Source organism: Orbicella franksi, chromosome 11 (genome assembly GCF_964199315.1).
Source record: "Orbicella franksi chromosome 11, jaOrbFran1.1, whole genome shotgun sequence".
Taxonomy (NCBI): Eukaryota; Metazoa; Cnidaria; class Anthozoa; order Scleractinia; family Merulinidae; genus Orbicella; species Orbicella franksi.
In genome coordinates, this window is record NC_138155.1 from 13,224,225 (window position 1) to 13,241,174 (window position 16,950).

The following is a 16,950-nucleotide window of genomic DNA, read 5'->3' on the forward strand; positions in this document are numbered from 1 at the left end:
TGTAAGAAGCATATAAAAACCATGTCAATGAAAAAAAGGGGGGCTGTAAGAAACATGTAAAAACCATGTAAATGAAAAAAGGGGGCCTGTAAGAAACATGTAAAAACCATGAAATGAAAAAAGGGGGCCAGTAAGAAACATATAGAAACCATGTAAATGAAAAAAGGGGGCCTGTAAAAAATATGTAAAAACAATGTAAATGAAAGAAAGGGAGCCTGTAAGAAACATGTAAAAGCCATGTAAATGGAAAACCTAGAAGTTGCACGGGTGCGGTAGGGGGCTGTAAATAGCCTGTTAAAAACATGTAAATTAAAAGGGGGGACCTTGTAAAGGCTGTGAAAACAACTTAAATGAGATAATGGGGGCTTTTCGAAAAACTGTAAAGACCACGTTAATGTAAAATGGAGACTCTTAGAAAAAAGATCTAAATTTAAGGTGTGCCTAAACCCTGCAAAAACCATTTAATGGAAAAGTGGCCTTATTTAATGTAACTCTGGTGTAACGGTTCAACCAACGGAGACTGTTCAAATGATGTAAATTCCAAGTTACCAACAGCTTCGTGATCCTCTCGTAAACTGTTGGTTGGATTTTGGAAAGAAATAAAGGAAAAGTTACCCTGGCCAGGTTAAACTTGGGGGAAGGGAGAGAGAGAGAGAGAGAGAGAGAGAGAGAGAGAGAGAGAGAGAGAGAGAGAGAGAGAGAGAGAGAGAGAGAGAGAGAGAGAGAGAGAGAGAGAGAGAGAGAGAGAGAGAGAGAGAGAGAGAGAGAGAGAGAGAGAGAGAGAGAGAGAGAGAGAGAGAGAGAGAGAGAGAGAGAGAGAGAGAGAGAGAGAGAGAGAGAGAGAGAGAGAGAGAGAGAGAGAGAGAGAGAGAGAGAGAGAGAGAGAGAGAGAGAGAGAGAGAGCGAGCCAGATGTATTGGCACTTTTACAACTTAGATGTGGCACTTTTGTGACATTTTGTGGCACATTGGTAACGCCACTTGGCACTTTACTAACTAGTGGCACTTATGTAGCGTGCCACATGGCACTTTAGTAACGTTAAAGTGGCACTAAGGGGACCTTGAGTGGCACATTCTTACCAATGTGGCACTTTTGTAACAATATGGCACTAAGGTAACTTTCAGGTGGCACTATTGCAACTATTTGAATATCGTTGATTTAGTCAACTGCTGAAAACAGCTGCAATCTGAACTCCAGAAGAGATGAAATACAGTTCAATCAATGAGGCAATCTGCACCTCATAGGCTTCTGGAAAGTTTCCCTTGTCAAAAACTCAGTTTATTATTAATATATAGATTTAGCCGAGCCTAAAAGCGGAACTCCTCAGTATTTTTTCGGAATGCTGTTACTAATGAAAATAATCAAACATGTATGTGAGGTAAATTGCGAACTATTTAATAGTTTCAGCTGGAAATAGGATCACATCAGCAGATCGAGGTGTAAGATGGTGTGATTGTGAAATATAGAGCCATGATTTCAAGGATTTCTGGGAAGCCACTAAAAATCTTGATCACATAACAGAACTGTCTTCTGTACTTTTTGGTGGCATTTCCTGTTCTTTCCTACCTTATTCAGAAACACAAGACATTGTTATTAATCATTATATTCTTTCTTAGTTAACATGGGGACTCCCACACAAAAGAAGTTTAAACATTTTTTTGCTGTGGGGACTGATTGAAATGCAGCGGTTACAATACTCAGACCCTAGATCTCTACCAAATGAAATCTCGCAAAAATACCAAAATAGTATACATATGTGAAAAGTTGGAAAGTTTTGTTTTCTAACTTGTCCCCAAAGATACATTTAGCCATCTTCACTTTTGTCTGGAGTCTCCTCCTGCTGAAAGGGTTTGCAATAAGCAAAATCACTCTCGCATGAATGGTAATTGTGATATATTTTTTTGGTGATCATGAGTACTTGCATAGGCTTCTAATAATAATTTTATTATTCAATTTCCATGTGATTTGTTATTCTTCTTGACTGAGATTGTGGACTACAGGAGCTGTTATTGGGTTCCATTAATTAATTTTGCTATGATTAAATTATACCAAGAATTATAAGCAAGCTAAGAGTAAGTTATATTATGTACATGTATTTTGTCTGCACTACACAACCAAATGCACTCAAAGGTTATCAGGCATGGGTACATTTGTCAGAAGAGCCCAGCATATCCAATGTTGTGTTTGACACATCAATTAAGATAATTTACAGCAAAATGGATAAACAATACATCAATATCCTACATGCACCAAACTGGACATAGGGATTACGAGGCAATCATTTAAACAACAGATTGAAATAATTTATAAACAAGAGAACACTATTTGTACAACAGTAGAGAACAAATTAGCCTTATTGGACGTTGCGAATGGCAAGGCTGTCTGTCTCCATTTCGTGTTGGCAAAATATTAATTTATGCCATGTCCAATGCAGATTATCACAAAATTGATTTACAAACACGATAAATATCACTTTAAAGCCAAAAAAAGCAATTATTTAAATAAACCATGAGTAAATTATCTCTAAGAAAAACTGATTAATTTAACAGGCACCTTAAATAATTAGTTAATATATGTGTTTCTTAATAATGTAATACAGTGTATCTGTCACAATGTTGCAGCCATGATATTACAACACACAGGATGGGTTGCAGAACTCAACTTCTAAGCCAGTTTATTCAATGACCTTGGTGCAGAAATTATAATCCCATCAAGTTGTCTGTAAATACAGAGAAACCAAACAAATCATTGCAATCTTAAGTAATAAATTATTGAACTCTTTTACATGTATGTACGGTGTATGTTCCATTAACATTGGGGATCTCTCAGAAGCTGCATCCATCATAAATTAATTTGTTCCTGCATGCATTTGTTTATAGAACTTTTCACACTTTAATATCTCTGTCATACTTATAGTGATCTCTGTGTTCTACCACAATTAGTACACAAGAAAAATACACTCAGTAAGATATTATTTACAATAAAAATCAATGCCTATAAGCAATCATAAGGACTTTAAATTTATATTTCTTCAGAAATATCTCACCAGGCCATGGTTGCTTTGAAAATCTTTGATGTCTTAATACAGGCTGCCCATGTGTAAACTGTTCATATATTGAATGACAGGAACAGACATGTAATCATACTGTAGCTGCTACTTGAACACCACTGTTATTCAGATAAAAACATATCGATTATAATTTATTATAATCTTTACACACAAACAGATGACATTCCTTTCTTTGATATACAGTGTACTTCATTGTTAGTTGTTTACTGAGTGTTAGTGAATCAAATGCTAGGGGCTGGTACCCCCGGGGGGGCACTGCCATATATGGGCTATATAGGTATGTGCCGCTGTGAAGGGTATGGTTTTCAAGCAGTTTACTCTAGGATAGGGTATATAAATCAGAGCGTTTGGGTCTAGAGTAGGATATCATTTTCACAAAATTGACTAGTTGGTTGAAGATTTTAGTTAGACTAAGGAAATCAGGAATTGCCACTCAAAAATATAAAAAAATCAAATCAGCAAGTTTAAATTTAGGCAAATCAGCCTCAACAGTGTCGATAGATGGGGTGATTTGGGGAGTTTACTCTAGTATAGGGTAGCAAAATTCAGCTGAACTAGCTCTAGTATAGGCTAAGGGTTCCAGGGTCCAAGCGGCACATTCCCACCCAGAAATTCCCAAAGTACCTCCCCCGGGCTGGTACCCCAACTTTCACAGTGGCAGGCTCTGCCCTGAGATGCAAAGAAAACTTACTAACTGAAATGAACTTGGCGACTTGCTTTTGAGATCAAATGCAGTTTGCTTTAAACAAGAAACTGGAACATTGCAAGTTACAACAATGTGCCCAGTCCCAATCAAAGGGCCATCCAGGCTGTTTGGTTGTACATATAACTGTACAACTGCATATGAGTTCAGCTTCCAAAAGAAAATCAGAGTTTGTCAGGATAAATACTGATGTTCTTGTTTACTACATGTAAATCTGAATGTGCAGTACCAGAAGACATTCACACCCAACACCCATTCATGGCCAGTCTTCAAAAATTCCAAATTAAAGTATCAGGAAGATAGAGCTCTAATAGAGAAAAAACCTCCATGTGGGGTATGAATCTTTTCTTGAAGAAAACAATGTCTGAGAAATCATTAATTACAAAATAATGTTTAAGAGATATCTTACCTGGTAATTCCAACTTTCAGAAAATTTTGTAATCTAGACTGTCTGGCCACTTCATATATTTGACAAGTTGACACTGGGCATGTTTGTCAATTTGTGGGCTTCAACATCACATTACAATAGTAGCATTGGTCAACTAAAAACAGCATAATTTGGTTAATTAATATACACTGTACATCATTACGTTGAAATATTGGTGAAGATCGTTGCACACCAACAGATACAGAACCATCACAGATATGATATGATATTCTTAACCTCTCTGAAATTTCAGATTATTCAAGATTAACATGCACATACATCATTAAGGACAACCCTAAAAAACTGATTCCAGAAACCGGAATCCGGAACTGGAAACTAGAATCCTGAATCCAGATATTATGAATGATGATAGAAATAATTCACTTCAGCAATGTCTAATAAATAAATATGGGGAAAAACTATTTTGCTGTTATTTACTTTCTTGGCTTTACTTCAGCTACAAACTGTAATTGCTAAAAAATTTTTGACTAGTTCTGAACAACCCTTAGCTATACATCTGGCCCAATTGTTCAAAAGCTGGATAAAGCTATCCATTGGGTAATCACTTTCCAGTCAGGGTTAGTGATTTTTCAGGTGGATAGAGTTACTCATAGCCTGCGAGCAGGCTCTACTATCTGTCTCTAGTGCCTGAGCAGGCTAAATAAGTGTCTAGTGTTTTTCTGCATTGGCATGTCAGCGAGTGCCTTCATGCAGCTTTACCACTCATGCACCCCGGCCCAAACACAAGAGCCTGCTCAAAGGCTTAGTTACCCATCTTTTGTTCAATCTGGCTCTGGTGAGAGTGCAGTTCTTGTCTAGATCAAATTGCTATGAGAAGACTGGTGAGTAGCACAATAACAAGCTATTTTGGTGAGTTTCTGGCAGTCTTTAAGCATCTTTTAACAACATGTGGTCTGATCTGTTAGCAAGTGAGAAGCAGACAGAGGTAAGTGTGCAACATTTCTATAAATTGTTTTAATATGATGGCCACCAAGAATATGAAATGCTGATTTGTCACAGTATCAGTGTGGAAATAGTGTTGATCCCGAACTAGTTTAGTATCTGTTGGACAAATCAAATATTATATTAAGATGAGCCAGGTTAGCCTTTGAACTTCGAAAGTGGGGGGCGTGACCGTCAATGTACAGGGGGCTGCCACTGACAGACATCCTGTTCTCTATGACATTTTCTATCTTGTTCAGTATCTACTAGACATAAAGGGTAAATTTATACCTCCGGTAAATTGCAGATCACTTATTAAACAAAATGGCAAGAAGATCTTTTAAATCTTATAACCGCGCTTTTAAAATTTAACTGTTTTGTTAATACTACAGTCACAACGCAGTGCACATTCCAGAGCAGTCCTTGATGATTCATTGATTACTGTAAACACATCACTTGATCAACACAAACTGTGTCATATCTTATTGCACCATCAGTCTTAGCCTTTGCAAAATCTATGATGATGTAATGGTCTTAATCTGGAAGTTTGCTCGGGACATGCCCATGAATGATACAAAAGGAAACGAGTGTCACGCTATTAATAATGCTTTTAATAAACAGCTTTCTTCCTGAAACGTCAAAATTTAATTTGCTTGCGCTTTGAAGTGGTCACGCAAGTCACACAATCAGGGGGGTTTATGTTATCCACAGCTAATTTTGGAACGGTTGTGTTTTTTCTCCTAGCACTGACTTAAACATTGCAAGTTCTGGCAAGCTCTTGTTTACCTCGGCAAATACTCAATTTTTCTTCAAATCTCTTAACTCGCTGCGATGAAACAGCCAAAGAATTCGCTTCATTTGCCGAAACCCACAAGAAATACTCACAAAATTGCACATAAATTAATGACCATCGCTTCTGGCAAAATAAACTTGCAAAGTAAACATGATCTTACAGTGCATTTGCCATGTAGCGAAAATGAAAGCTGCAATGTCAGCGCATTCCAGGGCTGACGTAATACCCTTTTTTAGCGTTTTTAACGTATTTATTATTTCCCTTTGAATCCAACGCTTCGATAAAACCAGAAGAAAATATGTATTATACACAAATAAAGAAAACAATATCCGTAACATTGTCCTTGTATCAACGTTTCAACAGCTTATGGCAAATAAACATCACAGGTTGCGTGATTCAAATTTGGCTGAGAGGAAGTTTGGGTCTGGTCACCGACCACAAAAAAAAAAAAAAAAAAAAAAAACACTGGTAGAACACGAACCATGCTCGGCCCATGGCCGTGCAGTTAATTGCCAGCAAGCTTATTTTAGATGCTCTCAGGGTGCTTGGAATTAAATTATGACGCACTTTACTAAGATTCTCATAATTATAGCCCTCACTAGAAATAACGGTTGCACGAATTTCGACAGATGGGGAATTTTTGTGTCAGTTTGAGGTCCTTTTTACTTGGCCGCTTATTTTTTACAGGCAAAAACCTAAGCAAAACAATTTTCAAGTATTTGAAGAACTTGTTTTCTTTGATTTGTGGATTCTGGTTTCCGGTTACTGGATTCCAGTTTTTCATTCTGGATTCCGGCTTCCAGTTTCTGGGTTTTAGGGTTGCCCCACCTTTAACAGAGTGTTTGCTTTACATTCAGTTTACGCATGGCTGTTATCCAGCATAGGCAGACTTATAAGTTTGCCTTCAAAAATAAACTGCAACAACTATTGCATCTTTCATCACCTATTCTTGTGATGAAATGACAAAAAATCCAAGTACAAGAAGTCAAAAGCATAAAACAAACTTACCCGGTAATGCTTACAGTTCCTCTTACTGTCTGCATATGCCTTCCATAAACTGGTACTGCCTGGACATTGTACTCACTATTTTTGTGATCACACCTTAAAACATCACTGTTATATAATTTGTCCTGAAAAAGCAATGCATGAAATGTTATGCCTTTGGCACTCACCAAATACCTTTACATGATGTACAAAGTACACCACATCAACATTCACAATTCTCTTTACTTTCACTGTAACTTTTTTTATGTCATTTTCCCTAACTTGAAGACAGGACTTCCACATTAGGTGATAATTTGCCTCTGAAATCTTTATGAATTCACAGGGAGTGATAACAATTAAATCGTGACTAATTTTAGCAAAGGAGGCGTTCAAATGTCAGATTTTAATGTTAAGTTTATAACTTTACATTACTCTTCGTATATGATTATATATAACCTCTCAATAATTGCACCTGTAGACAGAAGGTGTGCTGGGGGAAGAGATGTTCTAAACTTTCTGAACTTTTCCCCCTTACCTGTAATAGGATGACTATTATGAACTACGGTTTGTAACCAACACCAACATCAGGTTATGTATACACATGTATATTTTGTTGTCTCCTGTAATCATAAAAAAATAAAAATTTAAACCCTCCATAAAGTTCATACCCAATAACACTGCCACATGTAGCGCTGTTACTGGGAATTAATTTAAGTGAAACTGTTGAAACAGCTCTGTCAAAATTGTTTCTAGCAGGTAAGACAGGATAACAGAATATACACGTAGTACACAGCAAAGGCCAGAGATACACACATGTTGGTTATAAGTTAGGATTTTGTGAGCTTCTGTGCTAGGTATGGTGGAAAATAATGGACTATCAAAAATGAAGGTTCCTAAGACATTTTGACAGCAATGAGAGGAATGAATAATAATATATAAATTTACAAAAGAAAGAGAAGTTCTTGCCCTGTCCAGTTCTCTGTCATAAAAATATCATTTACATACATTTATTACATATGGTTTGTGTTTAAAGCTGATATAATGCACACTCTGATTGGCTAATTCTAGTGTATTATTCACATTTACATGGTATACGTCGGTAAAATCATAAAACATCACATGTGACTAAAATAAAAACTAAAAACTAAAAAGAAATGCCCACATGTAATTCATAATAATTTAAAAATACTTAACACTAAAACAGATCTAATTCTTTACTTTATTCAAAATTATGCCCATGGGTCAATTACGAGCATGCTAAAAGGTCCTAACACAAAGTAAAAGGAAATTAAGAAAACTATTGCTTTTTTCCTGAAAATTGTAGCGACTGATTGAACACTCTGAGAGTGCATTCTATCACCCTGACAAGATAAAATTTAAGGAGAATAGAGAATTCACAAAATTATATTACAAAGGAATTGGTACTGGACAGGACAAAGGAAACAGCCAGGAAGAAACTGAAACTTCCTTTGACGAGCAAAAAAAGTATGCATGCACAACAAAGAAAACAGTGAGTGACATTCGGTTAATGAGTTACCATGTAGTTAATAACAAAATTAGTGTGAAGAAAAGAGCAGAGAGACAGAGTGTGTGTGTGGAGAGAGGAGAGCGCTCTCACCAACTAAATTGTGTATGTATGTATGTATGTAAAACTTATTTCTATTACCGAGAAATAGTCAGGGCAAGAACTTCTACTCCCTAAATTTTTTCTAAGTATGTAAATGTCATTTACACTGTTCAATTTACCGAGTAAAGCTCTTTGCATTATTTTTTTTCCATTAGTACTATCTCACTTTTGAGGGACATTTCCATATTAAGTGTAAATACTGCATATTTGGGGAATAACCCATGTACCCCCAACCAAAAGCAGTGGCACTAATAAAATGAAATAGTAAATCAAAATGAAAGTAGAGCTTTATTTGCACACAGGATTTACATGCACAATCGTCTACTCGACATTTGGACTATACAAGCATTTCACCAAACCGAACTAATTGGACAGACAACAAAATAAAACGAGGAAATCTACATTATAAACACAATAATTATGCATATCACTTCATCTGAGTATCAAAAGCAAATCCTTCTCATTGAAAGGTAACCGAATGAAAGAGAGGATAAAGAAAATCGTTTAACCTTGCAGTGTTAAAAGTTTAATAATTATTCACGCTTAAATTTGAATATTACAGTGTGCATTTTTGCCGAAGGCTTAATTTAGCTTTGCAGTCATTTTATCGGCGGTAGCTTTGCCAGTCTTCAGCCAAATTAACCTGGGAATTCACCCAAGCATTTCGCCAAACCGAATAAACTGAACTAACAAAACGAGGAAATCTGCATACTTTGTAATCACAATATGCAAATCTTCCCATAGGAACGTTGAAAGTAAATTTAGCAAATCCTGTTTGTACACCTTTCTTGGTTTTCAACAACAGAAGAAGAAATTCTAGCTGTCTACGAGGCGGCTGTGCCAACTAACACACAGAAAACTTCAAAACTCGCCCGGCCGTGTTTACAAATACGGTTTTGGTTAAGCTTATTTTTAGACGTGAGGTTATAAGCTTAGGTTGACGACGAAAATCGACAGAAAGCTTAATTTGTTTACAACTTACAACAACCTCCACAAAGCGATTCACTTGCTATTGTTTAGAGATGAGAGAAATTAAAACGATGCAATTTATAAATTGTCTCACAACATGGCTTCAAATAAGGAAGACTTTCAAAGGATTCCAATTGAAAATAAGCTTATATCGCTGAGGCAACTTGTTAATTTTCATAGCAAACGCAACAATAAAAGTCACTTACCGCAAGTTAGCAACATCAGTTCGGCCAGTGTAAATCTTCCAGGCAGAAACTTGCAGCAAAAGTTGTGAAGACTGAACTGAACTAATCTTTTTGACAGATCAACGAATCAACCACTTTTTCCCACATGCCATTAGGGACAGCGCGTCTCCCAACCCCAAAATGCATCGGGAACGAAAGAATATCGAGATCGAAATGTATTGTGGGCCAAAATATAATCAGATAGTGGGAGCCTGGTCTCTAACACTTGAAACGCCTGGTTGATTTCAGCTTTAAGACGCAGTTAGCGACCACCAGCCCACGTTTTCTCGAAATATTTCTGAAAGGAAACGCAAATTATCCCTCGAACGTCTCAGTCAGAGAAATTTTTGCTCATCAGATCGGTTGTGCACCACGGTATTTATTATCTTGCAATTCATTGACCTATTTGTTACTAGTAAACGAACCTTAGCTTGTGTTATGTATGTAGAAATTATATGTAGTTTCTTTAATTTGATTAACAATAATCATAACGGCTTGTCGTGTATTTAATGCAGTAATACAGAATTTCATACCGTAATCCCATTATAATTCCACACACATACCAACATTGAAAGCCTGAAAATATATAATATAAAATATAATAATATTTATCTGTTTTTTTTTTTGTTTCTGCATGTAATGTTTGTTTCAGATTTGTTGCTTAAAAGCAGTAAAAACTCTAGAACAATATGAAATAACTGTATGACAATATTGAAATGACAGTAGATGTCAGACATGTACTCAGAGTCCAATTTTCCTTAGAATGTTACTCGAGCCATGTATGGCAAAAAAATATTAAATTAATGGTAAACTTGTTGCAAAATCAATATAGTTCGCACTGTGCCGTTCAGTACTTACATGTACATGTACATACATATATCTGTGGTGGGGATCAAGTTGATAAAAATCCTACGGAAATGAGCTGATTGATCAAATATTTATGCAAAGCACGATGCCCAGTATTGTGATAGCTCACTGAAATTAAATGTGTGAAACGCAAGACTAGTTTCACCTCATGCCAATAATGATTTCACATGCTTATCCCTGTTCTATTTTACAGAACATCAAAAACATGGTCTAATATTATTATTAATACAAGCTGCTGGAATAGTCTTGAATGACTGCTCTGTCCTTTTTTTTGCTAATAACAAAATGATTTCAGTTGAAAGAGACCTGGCATGTTCCATATGGGTCGTCCAGAAACAGTTAGAATCAGCTTTTAAAATTTCACTAGTCTGACCTGTAATGATTTCATATATTTTCTAGTGTGAAAATGTTTCCTGCACTAAATGCTCTAAATAATGACATCATCTTCTCTATTTAGCACAGCATCAAACAAACAATTTTGCCAAGGGACCTGTAGATCCAGGTTTTCATTATCCCTGGTGATCTTTTTCATTTTGATAAAAGTAAATTATGATGATGTTCTTCACAATGAGGAAGCTAAAGACCTGTGGATAACATAAGCCAATATCATAAGCCAATATCATAAGCCAATATGGCAGTAGCCTGCTAGAAGGCTAGTGTCAGGTTGCACAGTTATCTCTAGCTGTTCAAATCGTCATGAAAACATGTACAGCCTGCTACTGATCATATCACAAGGGCCATTTTAGAGATGAAAACTTAGGTCAAAAGGTTTCTAAAAGCACTCTTCTATCTTTGTACTACACTAACCACATGTCCTGCATTTTTCATGGGGCAGTGCATTTGGTTCATGTTAGAAGGAGTATTCCTTTCCAACATTGTTGTCTTTCTGTTGTTAAAGGATTTTGTGTTTGCAAACATGTGTTGTAAATATCAGAATAGTACTGGAAATGGGTCATGAAATAGGGTTTTACACATAATGCTCAAATTTGTTGTCATTATGCAAATGCTTGATGATCAAAAAATCTCACTATATATTATGCTCAAAAGACATCGGCCAGTTTTTGTCACTGTTATTCCCGCGTAATGCTAGATTCTTTTGCCTCGCTATTATGCTCAAAATAATGCCAGCACAATGTGTAAAACCATATAATGACCACTAATGGGGGTGAGGAAAAGATGGAGTGGTCATCAGTGGAAGTTGTGGCACTTTCACAATAAACAAACTAAAAATTTGTTTCACACTGACAAGAATATGGCTTCGTCTCTGCTCATGGGTGACACAAAATATAACCAGTATTGGGTCAGGTGTTGCAAGAAGATCGATTCTTTGATCACTGGACCCGTTAACCATCAGAAAAGAGGGCTGTGCAAGGCTACCACAGCTGCGTTCACCAGAGTAATAACACCACATGCGTCAGTGCAACTTTGCAGGGAATAGTTACGGCATCGCCAGTCACATTCATGACCCTGCCAATTAGTCGCACTGGGAGAGTGGGCAAGCACCAAATGACTCTTTTTGTGCGTTCCAACTTGTGGAATGTACCGTGCAAAATCATTGACGACATCAATGATGTCTGGGGGAGGTTGCCAAGCCAGCATCTTACAGTATATGATCTTCATGAAAGGTCGCAGCTCAACATCTACCCAATGATTACCACCATTTTGAGGGTTGCCAATGAAAGTTTTGCCATTCCTTTGTCCCACATTCAGAGTGAAAACCAGCCTTTTTAATGGTCCAGGGTTAAGTAACTTAGCTTTCCTCATCATCTCATTGTAGATATTAACAACGACATTGGGCATAGTAGCATGGTATCGTTTTGCATGTCATTAAGCTGTTTTAAAACCCATGTGACGTGATCAGTATAGACCCAGCCTTGCATTCCCGATGCAGCAAGACAGGCAAGCTCATCTGCAGTCAATCCTGTTAATTAGTAACAACATGATATACTTTTCATCAGGCTTTATTAAATATTTTCTAAGGGAGTGGGGTAATAGACCTAAAAAAGTGGAGTTGGAGTAGGCTGCTAGCGGACAAAGATGTATATAAGATTATAAAGTTCTAAGCGTCACTGGTTTCTAATTCAACAAAACTGTGATACTGTATTGGAGATGGCATCCCCCAAACCCCCCCCCCCCCCCCCCAACCCCCTTTCCACCCTTCGACACCATGTCTAAAACCCTAATTGCATTTTCTCAGCTACAAAATAAGCATATCCCATTTTCTATTTTACATCATTTTACTTTCTCGGGCCCGTGCACGCATTTTCGTTTTGTTTATCTTCAAAATTACATAAACTTTATTGCATATTTTAGCCGGTTCCAGTACTAGTTCAGGATATACCTGGAAAAATAAGCCTACACATCACGACATCACTCCACATGAAGTCATTTCTTAATTTTTCTTTTAAAAAAACTTACCATAACTTGGTAGCATATCGTCAGTAGGATTGTCCCAGATCATGGCTTTGAATTTGTCGATCGATTTCTCGCCGAGTTTTGGGCTGGCGAAAAGCTTTCGAAAACCACCTCATCTCAGTATTGTAAGCACTGGGTTTGCCCTGTCGACGGCTCAACTTTGCAAGGATCATTCTATACATAAATATTGAACAATGCTTGGAGCAATTCAAGTGAAAAATTTTATTCAGGATTTACCTTACCCGCTAAAAATGATAAAATTAACCAGGCCTACTAATGTTAGAGACCAGGTTCCCGCTGTCTTGTTATATTTTGGTCCATAATACATTTCGACCTCGATATTCTTTCGTTTCCAAAGCATTTTGGGGTTGGGAGACGCGCTGTCCCTAATGGCATGTCTTTTTCCCGCTGTGTTTACTGTTTTGTAACACTCGGACATGTTTGATTTCTCTTGTTCATCACCTGACCAAATCATGTGACTTTTCTTGCACGGCTGCACAGCGTCACAACGCGCGAATTTTAAAAAAACTTGGCACTGCAGTCTTCTGAGTACTTTCGCATCCTATCTATGGCCCTCGTTAGCTTTGGTTAACGGCATTGTTCGGTATTATTTCACTTCCTTTCTCTAGCCCTTGACTCGCTATAATTCACGCCATTGTTCAGTACTGTTTCGCCTCCTTCCCCAGCGCTGGCCCGCTCTTTTTCGCGATCTTCTTCGCTACTTCTTTGCCTGTTAATTCTTGCTTTCTTTTTAATTCCTTCAGTGCAACCCTATCTTAAAAACATTAGATCAACCTCCGCTATCATTTGTCGACATAACAAATAGAAATGCGTTTTCTTTTCTTTAAAAATCCCGCCAAGAAAAATGGCATTCTTCTGCTAGAGACCGAGGGTGCATGTCTCTGTCGACCTATTAGCTGGAGTATGGCCGCCATGTTGGGCAACTCCGCCGTCGCCGTCGTCGTCGTCGTCGTCGTGCGTACGCGCCCACGAGCAATACCGCTAGCCATGAAAACCATGAGAAAATTCATTCATGGATTTCCTTTTGTTTCCCATATGATTATGGGGCTCCGCTTGGCGGCCCTTCGGGCCGCCGGAGCTCCGCTATTATCATTATCATTATCATTATCATTATCATTATCATTATCATTATCATTATCATCATTATTATTATTATTATCACTATCATTATTATTAGTAGTAGTAATAGAAATTGGACCGAGTGGAATACAATTTAGGAAGTAATCGCGCGAGTACTTTCAAAATCAGACGAGCGCGATTTGAAGTTACGAGCACGATTATTCCCTGAATTGTACGACACGAGGTCCAATTACTAATTAATCGTATCTATAACAAATTTCGGAATTAAAAATGTCTTTTGAGAACTTCTTTTGAGCGGAAACATCTGTAACGCTTTTCATAAGTTTGGAAAACTGAAGGAAACCATTAAAGCGCGCGTAATTGATGTGCGCATCACGTGGGTATCCAATTACGAAAAGTTCAAATTGGATACCTGTAATTGGACACCCGCGTGATCGCGTACCCATTACGTGATTGGATTGGTTACCCAAAATTTTAATGATAACTTGCAAAACCCAAGCTATGAACGAGATGGCGTGAATAAAAGCACCCTAGGACCATAAGTATAGCACATAAAGCTTCAACACCACAGCTGTTACCAACAGAAACGTTTAATGACTTGTTAACAAGAACAGTAACCTAGAACACAGTTGTTCTGAATTATGAAATAACTGATTTACCTTCGGTAAAGGAAATTTTAAATCTGAAAACAAGACAAACTTTTCGTGAATTTAAAGGAGCTCAGTCACGGCATTTCGAGTTATTTTGACCAACTGCAAAATTACCTTTAAATTGAAGGAAATCTGAAAATAGTAGTTTACTAAGAGAGAGAGAGGTACCAATGAGACAATAACGAACCATGACGGAACAAGAATGGTCAAGCATGGAAAAGACTAACGCGGATAACAAATGACAAACTTGAATAATTTAGGCTGAACATTTCAAGATGCGCAAACTGTGACGAAGCTCTTTTAAGATAACACTTGTAAACAGAATGAATAGTAACATACAACTCAGTTATTCTGAATAATAGCGTAACTAATCCTCTTTCGGTATGAGAGTATGCAATACAATACGTTGAATAAAACCAAAACCTGAATATAAATAGACTGCTTCATTATCTTAGTAACTGTTAGTAACGATAATGTCTTTGCATTTTCTTTATCAGTTAGCTGTCTACCAGCTTTTTTTCTGTCACTATATGGTTTTAGCGTATTCTTTGACGGGCATTTTGAAATGATTCTTAATGTGAAGAGTTGTTTGTCATGATAAAAATGACAAACAAGAAAAAATTACCATGGAAGTATCATTTCCCTGAAAGTTTAATTCTTAGTAACTAACCCGAAAAAAGAAAAATCATGTTCTGGAAGTTAAATTAACTTCTAGAAAGCAGACGTGATCCGAGAAACATCATTTTGCATTCACTAAGAATGATTCACATTGCGGGACATGTCTCACGGCGTCAGCTGGGAAACGTTTGCATTTCAGCTCTGTTTCCTAGAAAGGCTATTTTGGAGTCTAATATGAGCTCTGACTACATTTTAGTTTCCTTAGCAAATTAGGCTGAAATACTCTTTACAGGTTTTGTTTCTTCTTGTTGCTAAATGCCAACATAATCAGTGGCAGATGGAACTTTTGTCTCGGTTGAAACTTGGTTGATATAGCAGAAAACGGAGGTATATAAAGCCCCAGCCAAACGATCGCGACATTTCAACCCCACAGTTTTGGGCCCAACATGTTGCGTGCGTTTGGCCTCCTTGTTGGGACAGTCCTGTTGGTTGTCGCTGGCTCAAGTTTGAGAATAGTCAAATTTGAGCCAACAACCTCCAACCGGGTGGCCAAACGCGCAAAACATATTGCGCCCAACAATGTTGCGATATGTTGCGTTGAAATGATGCGATCATTTGGTCGATGCTTAACTGCTTAGATATACAAGGTCACAAGTAAATCTTAGGGAGGTAGATATAAAATCATGACAAGTTCTTACTAGCGCCTACTTTGCTTTCTACGTTGTTCTCAACTAGTGCCTGCTTTGCTTTCTATCGTATTTTCATCTAAGGCCTCCTATGCTTTCGTTCATACTTTATTCGATTTACAACTTGTTCGACTGTGAAGTCAGCAAACAGTTTGGTACCCTGGCCGTCGTTTTGCAATCTTCTTGCTATAACGGGCTTTGAGATCGGGGATCCTTTGATCATATCGGGGAACAAACGGATCAAAGTTTGAACTTGGGCGGAATTGAAAAGGCCTGGCTTGGACCTTGCAGTAGTTACTGTAGGTGAAAGTATGTCAGAGGAATGATCACTAGCTTCGCCGTCCCCAGATGTATCGAACATTCTGCTCACACGGTCTGTCACTGTGTCTTTTTGCGATGGCAAGAGAACTGTCCCTGTCCTGGTCTCTTTGAGTTAAATCGCCACTGAGCCCGTACTTTGTCGTACACCTTCTTTGCACTTTCCTTGACTAGAATTGGATTCGACTGAATTTTTGCCCTGACAGAAGCCATACATATTTTTTGTTCATTGATCTCTGAACGGAAGAGCTCTTTGATGGCATTTGTCTTTTCCTCGCTGGTTGGAGAAGCTATGAATAAGCTTTTTTCATTTTCCTCGACTTCTTTACTTGATAGGGCCAGCTCTTTTATCCCTCCTTCTTCCACTTTCTCGTTTCCAATTTCGGCTTCTTCCTCAACTGTCGGGGCTAGCTCTTTCATTTCATGCTTGTTACTCCCTCCCTCACTCTTTTGGGGATTTCGCATCATTCCGTGGAGAATTTGCGATGCTTTGACAGATGATTTACTTTCGTCCAACACCCTGTAGTATTTTTCAGCGGTAGTTTCTCTATGAGCC

At 37.7% G+C, this 16,950-nt stretch overlaps 2 long non-coding RNA genes across 4 annotated transcripts; both read right to left on the reverse strand.

Annotated features, from left to right (window-relative positions):
• Positions 1 to 859: 859 nt before the first annotated feature.
• On the reverse strand, positions 860 to 10,184 carry LOC145460368 (uncharacterized). Of its 3 annotated transcripts, XR_014039831.1 has the most exons (6): positions 9,722 to 10,184; positions 7,455 to 7,539; positions 6,944 to 7,065; positions 4,183 to 4,315; positions 3,047 to 3,168; positions 860 to 2,719 (listed from the first exon to the last, which is right to left on the reverse strand). It is a non-coding gene; the product is annotated as an uncharacterized LOC145460368 (long non-coding RNA). The 3 variants fall into 3 exon arrangements; XR_014039832.1 differs by lacking the exon at positions 7,455 to 7,539 and having other exon boundaries at positions 9,722 to 10,171; XR_014039830.1 differs by lacking the exons at positions 7,455 to 7,539; positions 9,722 to 10,184 and having other exon boundaries at positions 6,944 to 7,332.
• A 1,832-nt stretch (positions 10,185 to 12,016) lies between these two features.
• Positions 12,017 to 14,160, reverse strand: LOC145460360 (uncharacterized). Its single transcript, XR_014039827.1, has 2 exons — positions 13,025 to 14,160; positions 12,017 to 12,527 (listed from the first exon to the last, which is right to left on the reverse strand). It is a non-coding gene; the product is annotated as an uncharacterized LOC145460360 (long non-coding RNA).
• Positions 14,161 to 16,950: the final 2,790 nt, after the last annotated feature.